The sequence below is a fragment of the Microcaecilia unicolor genome, chromosome 2 (genome assembly GCF_901765095.1).
Source record: "Microcaecilia unicolor chromosome 2, aMicUni1.1, whole genome shotgun sequence".
In the NCBI taxonomy this organism is placed as follows: Eukaryota; Metazoa; Chordata; class Amphibia; order Gymnophiona; family Siphonopidae; genus Microcaecilia; species Microcaecilia unicolor.
In genome coordinates, this window is record NC_044032.1 from 659,920,861 (window position 1) to 659,939,241 (window position 18,381).

The window sequence follows — 18,381 nt, forward strand, 5'->3', positions numbered from 1 at the left end:
CAGTGATTCCAAGAAGTGTTTTGTTTCCTGCAGAATTTTCAATCTATTTGATTCAAGGCTCTCGTTAATATACAATTCTACCCCCACCAATTCGATCCACCTATCACTACGATATAATTTGTACCCCGGTATGACAGTGTCTCACTGGTTATCCTCCTTCCACCGGGTCTCCAGAGATGCCTATTATATCTAATTTTTCATTTAGTGCAATATATTTGAATTCTCCCTTTTTATTTGTATACAGGTAAACATTATTTTAAGCTCCTATTAACAACTTGTTCAGCAGTTGACAGTGATAATATGCAGTTTTTCAAATCTGTCTGCTCTTTACTTAAAGATGCCTGGTCTATTATGACCTTTGATGCAATACGGCTGTTTAAAATCCCCCTGTCTGTGCTAGCTCATCCCAGTGCATCCAGTCTGCAGAGTTTCCGACAGGAGCACGGGTGCTGGGATGTTCCGCTGGGGTGGGTAGACAGCACAATGGTCTGATGACATTTATCTCTTCCCTCCTGGAGTGGGACGTGGCCCACCTGATGAGCTCGGAGGTTTAGTGCAAACTGCTGGACTCGCTGATACCTCGGTGTTACTGGCTGGGCTGCACCGAGTAGATGTTTTTAGCCATAATAAAGGCAAGTTACAGGAATAAATTTCCCCTTTGCTGTTGGTGCAGACCTGTGTCAATATGATGGATTTTGAAAGCCAGCTCTGTTTGAGAAAAATCATTTGCAGATCGTCAATACTAGTGTTATTGGACGTCTGAGGTGGATATATCAGCTGGTTTGTTTCATTAGTCCTTCAGACCCTGTGACTTGATGGAATAGATTTCAGTGTGTTGCTGCATTTACTGCTGATTGAACTGGTTTATTGTGCTTTGTTTCTCTATGAAATGGACTTAAATAGCTTTATTGGAACTAATAACCATGCCCACCTCTTGGCTGCAAGTGGATTTTGTTGCTAAGTCCTTCCACTGAGCCTGGTTTTTGGAGAAGCGTCTTCTAAATGAAAAGGGGGTTGTGGGTATGAGCTGCCTCTTTTTTCACCCAGAATGTAGACAGAAGGATCTTTAAGGGGCATCAACAGAAGAGCACGTTTCATGACATGAAGAAAATTTTTCTTCACCCAACGCGTAATTAAACTCTGGAATTCGTTGCCGGAGAATGTGGTGAAGGTGGTTAGTTGGCAGAGTTTAAAAAGGGGTTAGACGGTTTCCTAAAGGACAAGTCCATAAACCACTACTAAATGGACTTGGGAAAAATCCACAATTCCAGGAATAACATGTATAGAATGTTTGTACATTTGGGAAGCTTGCCAGGTGCCCTTGGCTGGATTGGCCGCTGTCGTGGACAGGATGCTGGACTCGATGGACCCTTGGTCTTTTCCCAGTGTGGCATTACTTATTATTACTTATGTACTTATGACACAATATTATACTAATAATTAGTGCTTTCTGTTTTCTGCTCTTCACTATCAACACATCTTTCAGTAAGTTACAATAAAACCCACCCAGTCCTTAGCATTGAACATAAGAGCATAAGAGTAGCCATACTGGGTCAGACCAATGGTCCATGTAGCCCAGTATCCTGTTTTCCAAACAGTGGCCAAGCCAGGTCACAAATACCTGGCAGAAACCCAAATCGTGGCAACATTCCATGTAGAACCCCAAAGAATAGCAAGATTCTGGAATCCTAAAGAGTGACAAGATTCCATGCAGAATCTCAAAGAGTAGCAACATTCTATGTGGAACCCCCAAAAATAGCAAGATTCTGGAATCATAAAGAGTGACAAGATTCCATATAGAATCCCAAAGAATAGCAAGATTCTGGAATCCTAAGAGTGACAAGATTCCATGTAGAACCACAAAGATCAACATATGTAATACTCCACACATATCCACACATATATCCAGAAATGTTTAATAATGTCTTCTGTTATATTACTATCATGTATTCTATTACCATACAACCCAAAATCCTTCTGTAACATCAAATATATATTCTCTTCTTATTTCCATTATCCATGATGTATTGTAAGCCACATTGAACCTGCAAAGAGGTGGGAAAATGTGGGGTACAAAGGCAATAAATAAACAAATAAATAAAATAAATAGCAAGATTCCGGAATCCTAAAGAGTCACAAGATTCCATGCAGAATCTCAAAGAGTAGCAACATTCCATGTAGAACCCCAAAGAATAGCAAGATTCTGGAATCCTAAAGAGTGACAAGATTCCATGTAGAACCCCAAAGAAAAGCAAGATTCTGGAATCCTAAAGAGTGACAATATTCCATGTAGAACCCTAAAGAATGCAAGATTCTGGAATTCTAAAGAGTGACAAGATTCCATGTAGAACCCCAAAGAAAAGCAAGATTCTGGAATCCTACACAGCGACAAGATTCCATGCAGAATCTCAAAGAGTAGCAACATTCCATGTAGAACCCCAAAGAATAGCAAGATTCTGGAATCCTAAAGAGTGACAAGATTCCATGTAGAACCCCAAAGAATAGCAACATTCCATACTACAAATCCCAGGGCAAACAGTTGCTTCCCATGTCTTTCTCAATAGCAGACTATGGACTTTTCCTCCAGGAATACCTTTGTAAATCTGACTAACTTACTACTAAGAAATGGGTTAAGCATACATTAGTCACAAAATCTTAACTATTCATATTATTTGACTAATATTTGTTCAATATTGATATCATACATTTGTGGTCATATTATACTTCAACACTTATAAAATTTATTATCATTAGGACATTTCTTTCATACACAACCGATAAAGTTCAACATCTATCTTTTCCATATACAAAATCCCATACAGCATCAATACAGACAGCAATTCAAGCAACCAAACAAACAATCCCCCCAAAATGTCTTTCAAAGCCCTGGACTAATATCTCTCACTCCTCTGTAACTCCACAGCATCTTCCCCACCCGAGGTTCATGTCTGCCCCTTTGTACCCGGGGAAGCTGACCTACCTCCCCCAGACCCGGTCTCTAATTCCAGCTCTTTCTGTACCTTTTTATTCCACATCCCTGAGGTTTTTATTTTTAAGGAAGGTGGTTCAGCTTTATTGGTGTTTTTCTTCTGCTCTTTCCACAGCCACCCCCTTACACACATACGAGAACTCACTGCTATCGCCCACGTGCTTCTGCTATTTATATTTTATTCTCAACTATGGGCTTAAATCATTTGCTTCTGGTTTTCCTTTCTTTTAATATGTTACCAGCTGCTTGTGTCTCTCACGTTGAGTTAATTTAAAATTATATTTTGCCATTAGGATTATTGCAAAATGCTATCTATGTGAGAATCCTAAAATAGTCCTTGGATTTGTTGCAGAGAAAGTTCAGAATTTAGTGGCTGAGGTATTAGCTTGGTGTGTTAAGTGGGAACATATTTTGTGAATATTACTAGAGCTTCACTGGCTTCTAGTGAAGCAGCTTCAGCTGTTAAAAAAGGTACAGAGAAGGACAACAAAAATGATAAAGGGGATGGGACGACTTCCCTATGAGGAAAGGCTGAAGCGTCTAGGGCTCTTCAGCTTGGAGAAAAGACGGCTGAGGGGAGATATTTTAGAGGTCTATAAAATAATGAGTGGAGTGGAACAGGTAGATATGAATTGCTTCTTTACTCTTTCCAAAAATACTAGGACTAGGGGGCAAACAATGAAGCTACAAAGTAGTAAATTTAAAACGAATCGTTGAAAAGATTTCTTCACTCAACGTGTAATTAAATTCTGGAATTCATTGACAGAGAATGTAGTCAAAACTGTTAACTTAGCAGAGTTTTAAAAAGGTTTGGATTACTTCCTGAAAGAAAAGTCCCTAAACTATTATTAAGATGGACTTTGGGAAAATCCACTGCTTATTTCTAGGATAAGCGATGGGGATTGATATATGGCAGACCAGGACCGATTCTCAGAAGACTGTGTTCCTGAGGAGCTGGCTAAACTAAAAGTAGACAAAGCAATGGGGCCTGATGGGATACGTCCGGGATACTCGAGGAACTCAGAGAAGTTCTGGCAGCTTTGCTGTCTGACTTTTTCAATGCTTCCATAGGGCCCTGTTTACTAAAGCAGCGTTGCTCCAATTTCCATTAATGGCCATGAGCTAATTTCCCCATTAGCGTGTGGCCATTAGCATGTGAGCATTTAACGACACCTATTTTCTAGGTGGTAAGGTTCACTTGCTAATCCTCTGCTAATCGGTTAGTGCATGGTGATGTAGCTGCGCTAACCAATTAGCACAGAGCATACCTACTCTCTGCCCCTAGACATGCCCCAATGCTAAAAAAAAATCAATTCTATTTTTTAGCGTGTGGGTAGCGTGTGCCAATCCCAAAACTACCATGGGATACCCGAGTGTGTCCCTCAGGAGTACTTTTTTACCCTATGGTAAGCATGCTTTAGTGCTTACTGTAGGTTAGTAAAAGGCCTCCCCACCCCCAAGTCTACAGTTTAATGTTTAACGTCAGGCACAAGCACATGATTTAACTACTTGCTCCTAACGGTTGGTAGTTAGGTGTGTAACTCCTAGTGTTCCATAACCTGTGCCCCTAACTCCTAGGCATGCCACTGCTCCCCCCCCCCCCCCACATCCACACCCCCTAGAAGATTGCAAGACGTATGAGGAGAGACTGCTGAGCTGGACGTGTGTGCTCTGGAGGAGGGGAGAGGCAGGGGTGGTATTTGAAGGGTGTTGGTCTGCGGACGGACCTTTTCTGCAGATGCGAGGGTGGTAGAACGAGAGGACATGAAATGAAATTGAAGGGGGGCAGACTCAAGAAAAATGTCAGGAAGTATTTTTTCATGGAGAGAGTAGTGGATGCTTGGAATGCCCTCCCGCGGAGGTGGTGGAATGAAAACGGTAACAGAATTCAAACATGCGTGGGATAAGCATAAAGGAATCCTGTGCAGAAGGAATGGATCCTCAGGAGCTTAGTCGAGATCTGGAGGTGGGGCTGGTGGTTGGGAGGTGGGGATAGTACTGGGCAGACTTATACGGTCTGTGCCAGAGCCGGTGGTGGGAGGCGGGACTTGTGGTTAGGAGGCAGGGATAGTGCTGGGCAGACTTAAACGGTCTGTGCGAGAGCTGGTGGTTGGGAGGCTGGGATAGTGCTGGGCAGACTTATACGGTCTGTGCCCTGAAGAGCACAGGTACAAATCAAGTAGGGTATACACAAAAAGTAGCACTATGATTTGTCTTGTTGGGCAGACTGGATGGTCCGTGCAGGTCTTTTTCTGCCGTCATCTACTATGTTATGTTATAGGCACATTAACATTTAAACGCATGTTAACCATGTACACACCTATGGCTACATGGTTAGAGCATACGCTAAGTGTAGGTGTGCTAAAAACCACTAACACACCTCAGTAAACAGGGTCGTTAGAGTCTGGAGTGGTCCCGGGGACTGGAGAAGGACAGATGTGGTCCCTTTGCACAAGAAGTAAGGAGGAGATTGTGAATTACAGACCTGTCAGTCTGACCTTGGCAGAGGATTGTGAGGTTTCTCAAATCGAATGGACCCAAGGCAGCAGGGCTTCACTAGAGGCAGGCCATGTCAGATAAATCTGATTGATTTCTTTGACGGAGTGACCAGTTGGACATGGGAGGTGTGCTAGATCTGGTTTACTTGGAGTTTAGAAATCCATTAACAAGGTTCCACACAGGCAACTGATAAATAAACTGAATGCCCTCGGTAAGGGACTAAAGTGACTGACTGGGTTAAAAATTGGTTAAATGGAAGGAGACAGAGGGTAGTGGTAAATGGAGCTTGCTCTGAGGAAGGGATGTTAGCATTGGTGCACCACAGAGATTGGTCCTCAGGCTGGCCTTTTTAGCATCTTTGACTGATATTGGCAGAAAGGCGCCTAGTAAGGTTTGCCATTTGTGGACGATACCAAACTCTGTAATAGGGTGGACACTCCAGAGGGTGTGGATGGCAGAGGAAGGATCTAGCGAAGCTTGAAGAATGGTCCAATAACTGGCAACTAAGATTAATGCTAAGAATGCAGGGTCATGCACCTGGGTCACAAGAATCCAAGGGAATGGTACAATATAGGGGGTGAAATGTTTCTTGGGGTGATTGTGTCCGATGAACTCTACGCCGGCTGTAAAGAGCAAATAATCAAGAAACTTCAGACAGCACAGAATATGCAGCTAGACTCATATTCGGCAAAACAAAATATGAAAGGGCTAAGCCCCTACGAGAAAAACTACACTGGCTCCGAGGGGTTACAAGGTAAGGTTTGCCTTTTTGCGGATGACACCAAGATTCCAACAGAGTGGACACCCCGGAGGGTGTGGAAAACATGAAAAAAGATCTGAAGAAGCTAGAAGAATGGTTCTAAGGTTTGGCAATAAAATTCAATGCGAAGAAATGTAAAGTGATGCACTTGGGGAGGAAGAGAATCCAAGGGAGACGTATGTGTTAGGCGGGGAGAGTCTGATAGGCACGGAAGGGGAGAGGGATCTTGGGTGATAGGATCTGAGGACCTGAAGGAGACGAAACAGTGCGCACAAGGCGGTGGCAGTCAGCTAGAAGATTGCTAGGCTGTATAGAGAGAGGAGTGACCAGCAGAAGAAAGGAGGTTTTAATGCCCCTGTATAAGACGTGGTGAGGCCCCACCTGGCGTATTGTTGTTCAGTTTGGAGGCGTATCTTGCTAAGGATGTTAAAAAATGGAAGCGGTGCAAAGAAAAGCTACGAGGATGGTAGGGATTTACGTTCCAAGATGTATAAAGAAAATGCTTGCTGACCTGAACATGTACACCCTGGAGGAAAGGAGGAACAGGGGTGATATGATACAGACGTTCAAATATTTGAAAGGTATTAATCCGCAAACGCACCTTTTCCGGAGATGGGAAGGCGGTAGAACGATGAGGACATGAAATGAGATTGAAGGGGGCAGACTCAGGAAAGATGTCAGGAAGTATTTTTTCACGGAGAGGGTGGTGGACGCTTGGAATGCCCTCCCGCGGGAGGTGGTGGAGATGAAACGGTAACGGAGTTCAAACATGCGTGGGATATGCATAGAGGAATCCTGTGCAGAGGGAATATATCCTCAGAAGCTTAGCTGAAATTGGGTGGCGGAGCAGTTGAGGGGAAGAGGGGGTGGTGGTTGGGAGGCGAGGATAGGGGTGGGCAGACTTATACGGTCTGTACCAGAGCCGGTGATGGGAGGCGGGACTGGTGGCTGGGAGGCGGGGAAATACTGCTGGCAGACTTATATGGTCTGTGCCCTGAAAAGGACAGGTACAAATTCAAGGTAGGTATACACATATGAGTTTGTCATGGGCAGACTGGATGGACCATGCAGGTCTTTATCTGCCGTCATCTACTATGTTACTATGTTACTATGTTACTATGGCCCCACTTAAAGAACGCATCACGTTCAAAATTTTGCTCTCTAGTCCACAAATCATTCACGGAGATGCACCAGCCTACATGTCAGACCTGATAGACCTACCACCCAGGAATGCCAAAATATCATCCCACACATTCCTTGATCTGCACTTCCCTAACTGCAAAGTTCTAAATACAAATTAATGCACGCGTTCAAACTTTACCTACTTGAGCACACAATTTTGGAACGCACTGCCGTGCAATCTAAAAACGATCTACGAACTAACGAACTTCCGCAAATTACTGAAGACCCATCTCTTTAACAAGGTATACCAAAAAGACCAACCAATGTGATATACACAGCTCCTCCACATACATCCAGAACTGTCTACAATATCTGCTTGCTATACTACTATCACGTTATATCATTATCATGTTACCCAAAATCCTTCTTGTTATACTACTATTATGTTTTTTTTCATTATCATGTTGCCCAAGATCCTTCTGATACACTAAGTGTCTATTTTCTAACATATTTCCACCACTCATGATGTATTGTAAGCCACATTGAGCCTGCAAAGAAGTGGGAAATGTGGGATACAAATGCAATAAATAAATAAAATAAATAAATAAAGGTGGCCAAAACAGGTAGATAAGGCAACACTCATGCCAGAAGGATGCTTGGGTGCGTAAGGAGAGGGATAGTGTCCTTGTATAAGTCTCTGGTGAGGCCCCATTTAGATTACTGCGTGCAATTCTGGAGACAACACCTGTGGAAAGATATAAACAGGATGGAGTTGGTCCAGAGGGCGGTTACAAAACCGGTCAGCAGTCTCAGTCATAAACATATAGGGACAGGTTCATGAACCTCAACATGTATACGCTGGAAGAGAGGCAGGAGAGAGGGGATATGATAGAGACATTTAAAAACCTCAGAGGTGTTAATGTACTACTACTACTACTACTACTTAACATTTCTAAAGCGCTACTAGGGTTACGCAGCGCTGTACAATTTAACATGGAGGAGGTCAGCCTTTTTCAAAGGAAGGAAAACTCTGGAATGAGAGGGCATAGGATGAAGCTAAGAGGAGACAGGCTTAGGAGGAATCTAAGAAAATACTCTTTCATGAAAAGGGTGATGGATGCATGGAATGGCCTCCTGGTGGAGGTTGGGGAGATCAGGAATGGGACAGGCATGTAGGATCCCTTAGGACAGGAAGAGTTATTGGATACTGAGGATGGGCAGACTGGATGGGCCACTTGGCCTTATCTGCCGTCATGCTTCTATGTTTCTAAATCTGTGTTACTCTTTTGGGATCGTGCCAGTTACTTGTGACCTGGATTGGACACTGATGGAAACAGGATACTGGGCTTGATGGACCTTCAGTCTGGCCCAGTATGGCAATGCTTATATTTCTTATAATTTGGCTTGTCATCCTGTGTGGCATCTGATGACTATCATGACATTGGTTTGGAACATGTAAGAGAGCGTGTTGTCCTGTTTGGCTGTCCTATTTAGATTGTAAGCTGTGTCGAGCAGGGACTGTCTCTTCATGTCCAGTGTACAGTGCTGTGTACGTCTAGTAGTGCTTTAGAAATGATAAGTAGTAGTAGTCTTGGGATTCCGGAATCTTGCTACTCTTTGTCCTTATCTCTTATTTGTCCCGTTTGTCTGTCCTAATTAGATTGTAAGCTCTGTAGAGCAGCGACTGTCTCTTCATGTTCAAGTGTACAGCGCTGCGTACGTCTAGTAGTGCTTTAGAAATGATAAGTATAGTAGTAGTAGACAGTCTAGGCCTCTACATGAGCTGTGCTAGAGTCAGGTGTGTAATTTTTCTGAACCAGGCCCCAAAGCCCTTTGTCAGTTAAAATCCAGCAAAGGTGTTTTTCTGGAGTTTTAGCAGAAATTTGGAATAATTTGCCTCAGGATTGAAGGAAATCACTGGTGTTTCACTGACAGCAGAAATCTTGATGTTTGGTGTCTACTGCTATACGGAGTGACGCATGAGTTCGAGTTCAGTTTTTTTATTTTATTTTATAATGTGTGTGTTTTATGTATTTTAAGATGTTTTTTTTTTAAATTTATGATTTATTTTGTACAATTTATATATTGCCTTGTACGTTCTGCTGAATGAAACTATGGTTGATAACTGCTGCAATTAATTAAATCAAATTACCAATCTACTATCCTATCATCATTGTCTTGGTTGTTTCATTTTAATCATTTCCTGCATTTCCATCTTTCGCTTAGCTTCAAAAGTAATGTTGTCGTTCACCTGGTTTCATGTAACCTATTTTCATGCTGTACATTCATAAGAATATTCAGGAATTTGTAAATACTTTATATAACTAGAATCGCAACTGGAAGACATGTGGATAGAGCTGTCTCTTCCTTTCCCTGTGACAAGCTTATTTCAGTATATACCACATCCCTGCGAATGTGTCAAGTGTATATTTGCAAGGTATTAATCCGCAAATTAACCTTTTTTTACGTAGATGGGAAGGTAGTAGAACTAGAGGACATGAAATGAGGTTGAAGGAGGGCAGACTCAAGAAAAATGTCAGGAAGTATTCTTTCACGGAGAGAGTGGTGGATACTTGGAATGCCCTCCTGTGGAGGAGTGGTGGAGATGAAACAGTAATGGAATTCAAAAATGTGTGGGATAAACATAAAGGAATCCTGTTCAGAAGGAATGGATCCTCAGAAGCTTAGCGGAGATTGGTGGCAGAGCCAGTGGTGGGAGGCGGGGCTAGTGCTGGGCAGACTTCTACGGTCTGTACCCTGAAAAGGGAGATAGAAATCAAGGTCAGGTATACACATAAAGTAGCACATATTAGTTTATCTTGTGGGCAGACTGGATGGACCGTGCAGGTCTTTTCTGCCGTCATCTACTATATGTTGCTATGTCGAAGAAGCCAGATCGGCACCTGTGACTGTGCAGTGAGCAATTTCGTATTCTAAGAGCCTTTTGCACCCTGAGGCTAAAGTGAGCAGGAAGGGGACTGAATCGAACCCCAATAGCTACAGATCTGAATGATGAAGTCTGATTGTAATCATGCAAAGATCTGCAGAGCTGCTGACATGTCCTTCGCTAGGGAATCAATTAGAGATGTCACCATGAGAAAGACGTCCAGCAGGGTCACAGGTCTGCCATATTAATTCTTTATTGATTTCCAGTCAGCCTGTGCTCTGTGGTCTACCGTCTAGATACCATGTCAGCTGAAGAACCAGCCTGTCAAGTACCTCTCCTCCCGTCTCCTGACATCCAGCTGCAGGGCAGTGTGAAATGCAAAGTTAAGCAGCTTTTGGATTCTTTTGGAGGAGGTGAAAGGTTTCTGTATTTGTGGAAGCATTACAGAGAAGTGAGCGCTGTTAAACCTTCTAAGCCCAATATTCAAAAAGACTGTGCTCTGAAATGAATGCAGCTCTTCTAAATTTCTGTCTCTTCAGCTGAAACATCTTAAGTTAAGAGTTTACAACTATTCTGTAAATGCAGGTCTGCCATTCAATTGTCTAGCTTAAAAATTTGGGCTAAGTTCCCAACTCCCCTCTCCCCATCCACCGCTATTGCCACCCCACTTTTATTCTGCTAAATTTAAGCGTTTACTGAAATTATGAGTGCAATTTCTGCACTTAAGCCTAGTAAATTTTCAAAGAGGTGAATTTAGCAGCATAAATCCTTTGAATATTAAGTGGAGGAGTGGCCTTATTGTTAGTGCAGTGGGCCGAAATCCTGGGGAACTGGGTCTGAGTTCCACTGCAGCTCCTTGTGACTCTGGGCAACATGGGGCAGACCAAAGGTCCATCAAGCCAGTATCCTGTTCCAACAGTGGCTAATCCAGGTCACAAGTACCTGGCAAGATTCCAAAAATGTTCAAAACATTTTATGCTGCTTATTCCCGAAATAGCAGTGGATTTTCCCCAAGTCAATTTAATAATGGTCTATGGACCTTTCTACTACTACTACTACTATTTAGCTTTCTATAGCGCTACAAGGCATACGCAGCGCTGCACAAACATAGAAGAAAGACAGTCCCTGCTCAAAGAGCTTACAATCTAATAGACAAAAAATAATAAAGTAAGCAAATCAAATCAATGTGAACGGGAAGGAAGAGAGGAGGGTAGGTGGAGGCGAGTGGTTACAAGTGGTTATGAGTCAAAAGCAATGTTAAAGAGGTGGGCTTTCAGTCTAGATTTAAAGGTGGCCAAGGATAGGGCAAGACGTAGGGGCTCAGGAAGTTTATTCCAGGCGTAGGGTGCAGCGAGACAGAAGGCACGAAGTCTGGAGTTGGCAGTAGTGGAGAAGGGAACAGATAAGAAGGATTTATCCATGGAGCGGAGTGCACGGGAAGGGGTGTAGGGAAGGACGAGTGTGGAGAGATATTGGGGAGCAGCAGAGTGAATACATTTATAGGTTAGTAGAAGAAGTTTGAACAGGATGCGAAAACGGATAGGGAGCCAGTGAAGGGTCTTGAGGAGAGGGGTAGTATGAGTAAAGCGACCCTGGTGGAAGATGAGACGGCAGCAGAGTTTTGAACCGACTGGAGAGGGGAGAGGTGACTAAGTGGGAGGCAAGCATGAAGCAGATTGCAGTAGTCTAAACGAGAGGTGACAAGGGTGTGGATGAGGGTTTTGGTAGAGTGCTCGGAAAGAAGGGGGCGGATTTTACGGATGTTGTAAAGAAAGAAACGACAGGTCTTGGTGGTCTGCTGGATATGAGCAGAGAAGGAGAGAGAAGAGTCAAGATGACCCCAAGGTTTCGAGCTGAGGAGACAGGGAGAATGAGAGAGCCATCAACAGAAATAGAAAATGGGGGAGCGGGGAGGTGGGTTTGGGGGAGAAAATGAGAAGCTCGGTTTTGGTCATATTAATTTCAGGTGGCGTTGAGACATCCAGGCAGCAATGTCAGACAAGCACGCTGAAACTTTGGTTTGGATGCAAGGTGAGATATACAGGGGTAGAAAGGTAGATTTGGGAGTCATCAGCATAGAGATGGTAGGAAAAGCCATGGGATGAGATTAATGAACCAAGGGAAGAAGTGTAGATAGAAAAGAGGAGGGGACCAAGAACAGAACCCTGAGGTACGCCGATAGGCAGAGGGATAGAAGTAGAAGAGGATCCACCAGAGTGAACACTAAAGGTGCGGAGGGAGAGGTAGGAAGAGAACCAGGAAAGGACAGAGCCCTGGAATCCAAGTGAGGACAGGGTATCGAGAAGTATGCTGTGATCGACAGTGCCAAAAGCAGCGGAAAGATCAAGAAGAATGAGGATGGAATATTGACCTCTGGATTTAGCCAGTAATAGGTCATTGGAGACTTTAGTAAGCGCAGTTTCGGTTGAGTGGAGAGGGCGAAAACCAGATTGTAGTGGGTCAAGAATAGCATGTGAGGAGAGAAAATCAAGGCAGCGGCGGTGAACAGCACGCTCAAGTAATTTGGAGAGAAAAGGAAGGAGGGAGATGGGTCGGTAATTAGAGGGACAAGTAGGGTCAAGTGAAGGCTTCTTAAGGAGAGGTGTGACCACAGCATGTTTAAAGGCAGCAGGGACAGTCGCAGTGGAAAGTGAGAGGTTGAGAATGTGACAGATAAAAGGAATAAGAGCAGGAGAGATGGCATTAAGAAGGTGGGTGGGAATGGGATCAGAGGAACAGGTGGTACATTTTGAGGAAGAAAGGAGAAGTGTAGTTTCCTCAATAGTAACTTCAGGAAAGGAGGAAAGGGAAGCCATCCAAACCTTTTTTAAAATCCTGCTAAGCTAACTGCTTTTACGTTATTCTCTGACAATGAATTCCAGAGTTTAATTACACATTGAATGAAGAAATACTTTTTCCGGTTCATTTAAATTTACTATTTTCTAGCTTCATTGCGTGCCCCCTAATCCTAGTATTTTTGGAAACAGTAAACAAGAGATTCATGTCTACCTGTTCCACTCCACTTATTATTTATTTTATTGTTATTTTTTGTTACATTTGTACCCTGCACTTTCCCACTCATGGCAGGCTCAATGCGGCTTACATGGGGCAATGGAGGGTTAAGTGACTTGCCCAGAGTCACAAGGAGCTGCCTGTGCCTGAAGTGGGAATTGAACTCAGTTCCTCAGTTCCTCAGGATCAAAGTCCACCACCCTAACCACTAGGCCACGCCTCTATCATATCTCCCCTCAGCTGTCTCTTCTCCAAGCCGAAGAGCCCTAGACGCTTCAGCCTTTCCTCATAGGGAAGTCATCCCATCCCCTTTATCATTTTCGTCGCCCTTCTCTGCACCTTTTCTAATTCCACTATATCTTTTTTGAGATGCGGCGACCAGAATTGGCACACAATGTTCGAGGTGCGGTCGTACCGTGGAGCGATACACAGGCATTATAACATCCTCATTTTGTTTTCCATTCCTTTCCTAATAATACCTAACATTCTATTTGATTTCTTAGCCGCCGCAGGACACTGAGCAGAAACATAGAAACATGACGGCAGATATAGGCCATATGACCCATCCAGTCTGCCCATCCTCTGTAACCCCTAATTCTTCCTGTTCCTAAGCGATCCCACATAGTTATCCCATGCCTTTTTAAATTCTGGAACAGTCCTTGACTCCACCACCTCCACCAGGAGGCCATTCCATGCCTCCACCACCCTTTCTGTGAAATAATACTTCCTTAGGTTACTCCTAAGCCTATTTCCTCTTAACTTTGTCATATGGCCCCTCATTCCAGAGCTCTCCTTCATTTGAAAAAGGCTCTCTTCCTGTACATAAATGCCCTTGAGATATTTAAACGTTTCTATCATGTCTCCTCTCTCCCTCCTCTCTTCCAGCGTATAAATGTTGAGGTTCATAAGCCTGTCCCTATAATTTTTGCATTCAAGACCGCTTACTAATTTCCTCTGCTCAGAGTCCATCCTGTTTATATCTTTCCGTAGTTGCGGTCTTCAGAACTGCACGCAGTACTCCAAATGAGGGCTCACCAGCAGGGGCGTAGCCAGACACCCAATTTTGGGTGGGCCTGGGCCCGAGATGGGTGGGCAGAAGAACCCCACCCCATCCCATAGGTGATTTGGTGTCTCCTCTCGCCTGCATGCCATATGGTCTCTCAAATATCCCTCCTCTCCTGCACACCTTTTAAATTTCAGATTTTCAGTGAGGAGCAACTAGTACACACTACTCATGTAGGCCCCACATCCTTCCCACTGATGCAGCTTCCTGTTTCCGCATAGGTGGGAATATGTCAGAAGGAAGGCTGGGGCCGGTGTAAGCAGTATGTATTAGTCGCTGCTTCCTGCAGGTGAAGATCTGCTATTTGTAAGGTATGCAGGAGGGACAGTTGTTGGGAGTTATCAGCTTGGGAATCTCTGCTGGCCACATCATAGGTGTGCTGCTACTGGTGGGCCTGAGCTCAAAGTGGGTGGGCCTGGGCCTACCCAAGCCCACCCTTGGCTACGCCACTGCTCACCAGAGACTTATACAAGGGCACTATCACCTCCTTTTTACTGCTGGTCATGCCTCTCTTTATGTACCTAAGCATCCTTCTGGCTTTGGCCCTCGCTTTTTCTACCTGTTTGAAAGCTTTAAGGTCATCAGACACAATCACCCCCAAGTCCCACTCTTCCTTCGCACACTGAAGCACTTCACCCCCTATACTGTACCGTTCTCTCGGATTTTTGCGACCCAAGTGCATGACCCTGCATTTTTTGGGATTAAACCTTAGTTGCCAAATATCAGTCCATTCCTCTAGCTTCATTAGGTCCTTCCTCATGTCATTCACACCCTCCAGGGTGTCCACCCTGTTGCAGACTTTAGTATCATCCGCAAAGAGACAAACCTTACCAGACAGCCCTTCCGCAATATTGCTCACAAAGACGTTAAAAAGAGCCCGGCCCAGTTAAAGGGAACTGTACCAAAGGCGAGACGCAAAGTAATAAGATGAAGTAAGAGAGGTGCCAATACCAATGAAGTACCCAATAAGCACATATTAGAACATTCAACTAACATATTTATGTATTGATTTATATTCTGCGTAATAAAAACTAGGCAGATTAGAATACAGCAGACATTTTAAAGATACAGAAATCACAGATAAAAAAGGAAAAGTGAGTTGAGATTGTTCTGTTCCCTGACAGCCTTGCACTAGTTCATAACGTGATCCTAAAATGTGAGTAATGTCTTTACTGTTATTCTCATTTCTAAGAACTTTCGCTGCTGCAGTCTCTCATTGTAAAGATATATGAGCAATGCACTGTGGGTAATGTAGTTCACAGGCAATGCAACCACACTTGTTTGGCTGTGTAAGAACTGCTATCACTGGTTGTGAGGCTGCTCAGACCTTCTCTCTCTCCCTCTCCCTCTGCCAAGCTTGGCTTTTTTGTCTTCCTGTTCAGTCTTACTATCAGAGGTCAGCCAGGTATGACCTTTCCCTCCTATCTCTAGGACTACTCCTTGCTATCCGATAGCAGGCTCTGTCTGCTCCTCCCTGTATGAAGCCCCACCACTTCCTTGTCCTTTCAGCCACGTGGGGCTTCTTCCTCCATTATAGCCAGGGCATGGAGCCCACCACCATCTCGCTCCAGACAGCTCTGTCCTGCTGAAAATCCCTGTAACGTCTAAGCCCTCGCACTCCCTGTAACGAACCTGGATTTTTTACCCTGTAAATATCTTCTTCCAAATGAGATATTGCACATTGCAGTCACCCAGCTTTGGACTATTTCTACCTGTTCAACTACTTTCCCCTCCCCCTGCAATACAACTACCTCTCTTCAGATCTCCACCTCCCACAGCCTCCAGATTCAGAAGTCTCTGTATCCTGAACATCTATCTGTGAGTAAATTATCTGTGATTTATTCAATAAAAGAGACTTTACAAAATAATAGAGACTTCAGGTGATTGCTGCGCCAGGGTTATGCTCCATGATATTGAGGCTTCTTAGTACTAAGCCCCAAGAGTCATGACAGAGATACTTCACCCACTGCCCCAAGAAACTGCATCATGCAAGAGGATATGCCAGAAAAAGAAGTGGGGTTTTAGAAAAGCACACTATAAAAATACTGGATCGTGCTTGACTCAAAACTCAAAAGCTGTTTCATTTAATAATCTATAGAAATTCATTGAATAATTGCAATCAGAGGAGGAAAAAGACCTCAGCTGGCCATGTGCATTGTTCTTATTGCATCAATAAAGATCCCCGTTCGAATTACTCGTCAAAAAACCTGCCAAAGTTTTTGCATGCACTAAAAGGGGACATATGCTATCATTAGCGCTTGGGTTTCCTTGCATACTGAGGCCACTTTAACACGGCTGGCTGCATATCTATTTTTTCTATGAATGGCCAGGCGCTAATTCCCAAATAAGCGAATGCCATTCGCAGATGAGTCCTTACTGACACCTATTCAGTAGGCGGAAAGGACTCACGCACTAACCATGTCCTGATCAGTTGGTGTGCGGCAGTATAGCTGCGCTAACCAAGTACTCTCCACTCCCAAACATGTCCCTGGGAAAGTGCGCATAGATGCCAGAACTACCGCAGGGCACCTGAGTTAAGCGGTTTGGGGGCTACTCCGGAGAAGGCTGGTTGGCAGGTGTCACATCGCATGATGTCCTTTGGAGATGGTATGGTTAGATGTTCTTCAAGTACTCTGATTCCTTTAAGGGCCTTGAAGATAAGATGTAGAGTTTTAATATTAGCCCCAAATTGTACTGGTATTCAGTGAAGTTTTTGTTGAAATCATGTATAAACGCTTCACTGACAATAAGACACTGCTGTCGGAACAGAAAAGTCGTCTGTCTGATTCTAAACCTGTTAAGAACGGCTTTGTTAGCATTAGAAGCTAGGTTTTTCCAAAATATGGCACGGAAAATTTGAATTAACAGTGGACAGTTACTCCTAGAATAATAACAATAATAACAAGAAAAATAACTCCTCGGGTTCTGCAGTATAAATACTTACTGGGGACTGCAGCATAATACAAAAATGGATCTTGGCCTGAGATAAATCAAACCAGAGGGCGATTACTCTGTCGAGTGCTGAAATGAGCTGAAATAAAGTGAACTGCAGGTAGTGAATGAGTGTTTGTGTGGAAGCTTTAGTGAGTTAAAATCTCGTAGGGACACACTGAAGTTTTCTTTGGAAAATAAACAGACCTGGTCGTATGCTAAGGTGTCCTGTTACAGTAGCGTTGATATTGTTCTGTTTTTGAGTTTTATAATAGGTATCCAAACCCGAAAGACAGCCCCAGTTTACGATGACCTTGTAGATCACCTGATAGTTGAGAATAACACGGTACTGGTGCACCAACTGCACTCACACATCAAGAGGAGGGAGACATGAAATTAAAATATGTATTGCACACCAAAGAAATAACGATGTTACCTGTAGATAAGGAGGCAACTATCTCTGGTTCTGAGGATCCTGGAAGAAGCCTTTGGACAGGCATGTAGTGATTGGCCCTTCCTCTTGATGGAACTTCTTTGAGCTGAGAGGTCTAGTTCAGAGCTGGCCTACAATTAGCTGATTCTGCACTCACCATATTTCCATATTCAGTGACATCATTCACACATATAATTGAAGTCTACAAAATCCTGAGTGGTGTAGAACGAGTAGAAGTGAATCAATTGTTAAATCTTTCAAAAAGTATAAAGACTGGGGTACACTCAATGAAGTTACATGGAAATACTTTTAAAACAAATAGGAGGAAATATTTTTTCACTCAATGAATAGTTAATCTCTGGAACTCTTTGCCGGAGGATGTGGTAACAGCGGTTAGTGTATTTGGGTTTAAAAAAGGTTTGAACAAATTCCTGGAGGAAAAGTCCATAGTGTGCTATTGAGACAGACATGGGAAGCAACTGCTTGCCCTGGGATTTGTAGTATGGAGTGTTGCCACGATTTGGGTTTCTGCCACCTGGCTTGGCCACTGTTGGAAGCAGGATACTGGGCTAGATGGACCATTGGTCTGACTCTTATGTTCTTATTTAAGTTACTGCTCAGAAGACCTCTGAAATTGATGCTTTGAAATCTATGGTTCAGGGTATGAGAAGCTTAGAAGTGACTT

At 43.6% G+C, this 18,381-nt stretch overlaps 1 long non-coding RNA gene across 1 annotated transcript; it reads left to right on the forward strand.

Annotated features, from left to right (window-relative positions):
- Nucleotides 1-3,348: 3,348 nt before the first annotated feature.
- Nucleotides 3,349-8,611, forward strand: LOC115462743. The gene is made up of 3 exons (XR_003940946.1): nt 3,349-3,358; nt 5,055-5,059; nt 8,528-8,611. It is a non-coding gene; the product is annotated as an uncharacterized LOC115462743 (long non-coding RNA).
- The last annotated feature ends 9,770 nt before the right edge of the window (nt 8,612-18,381 follow it).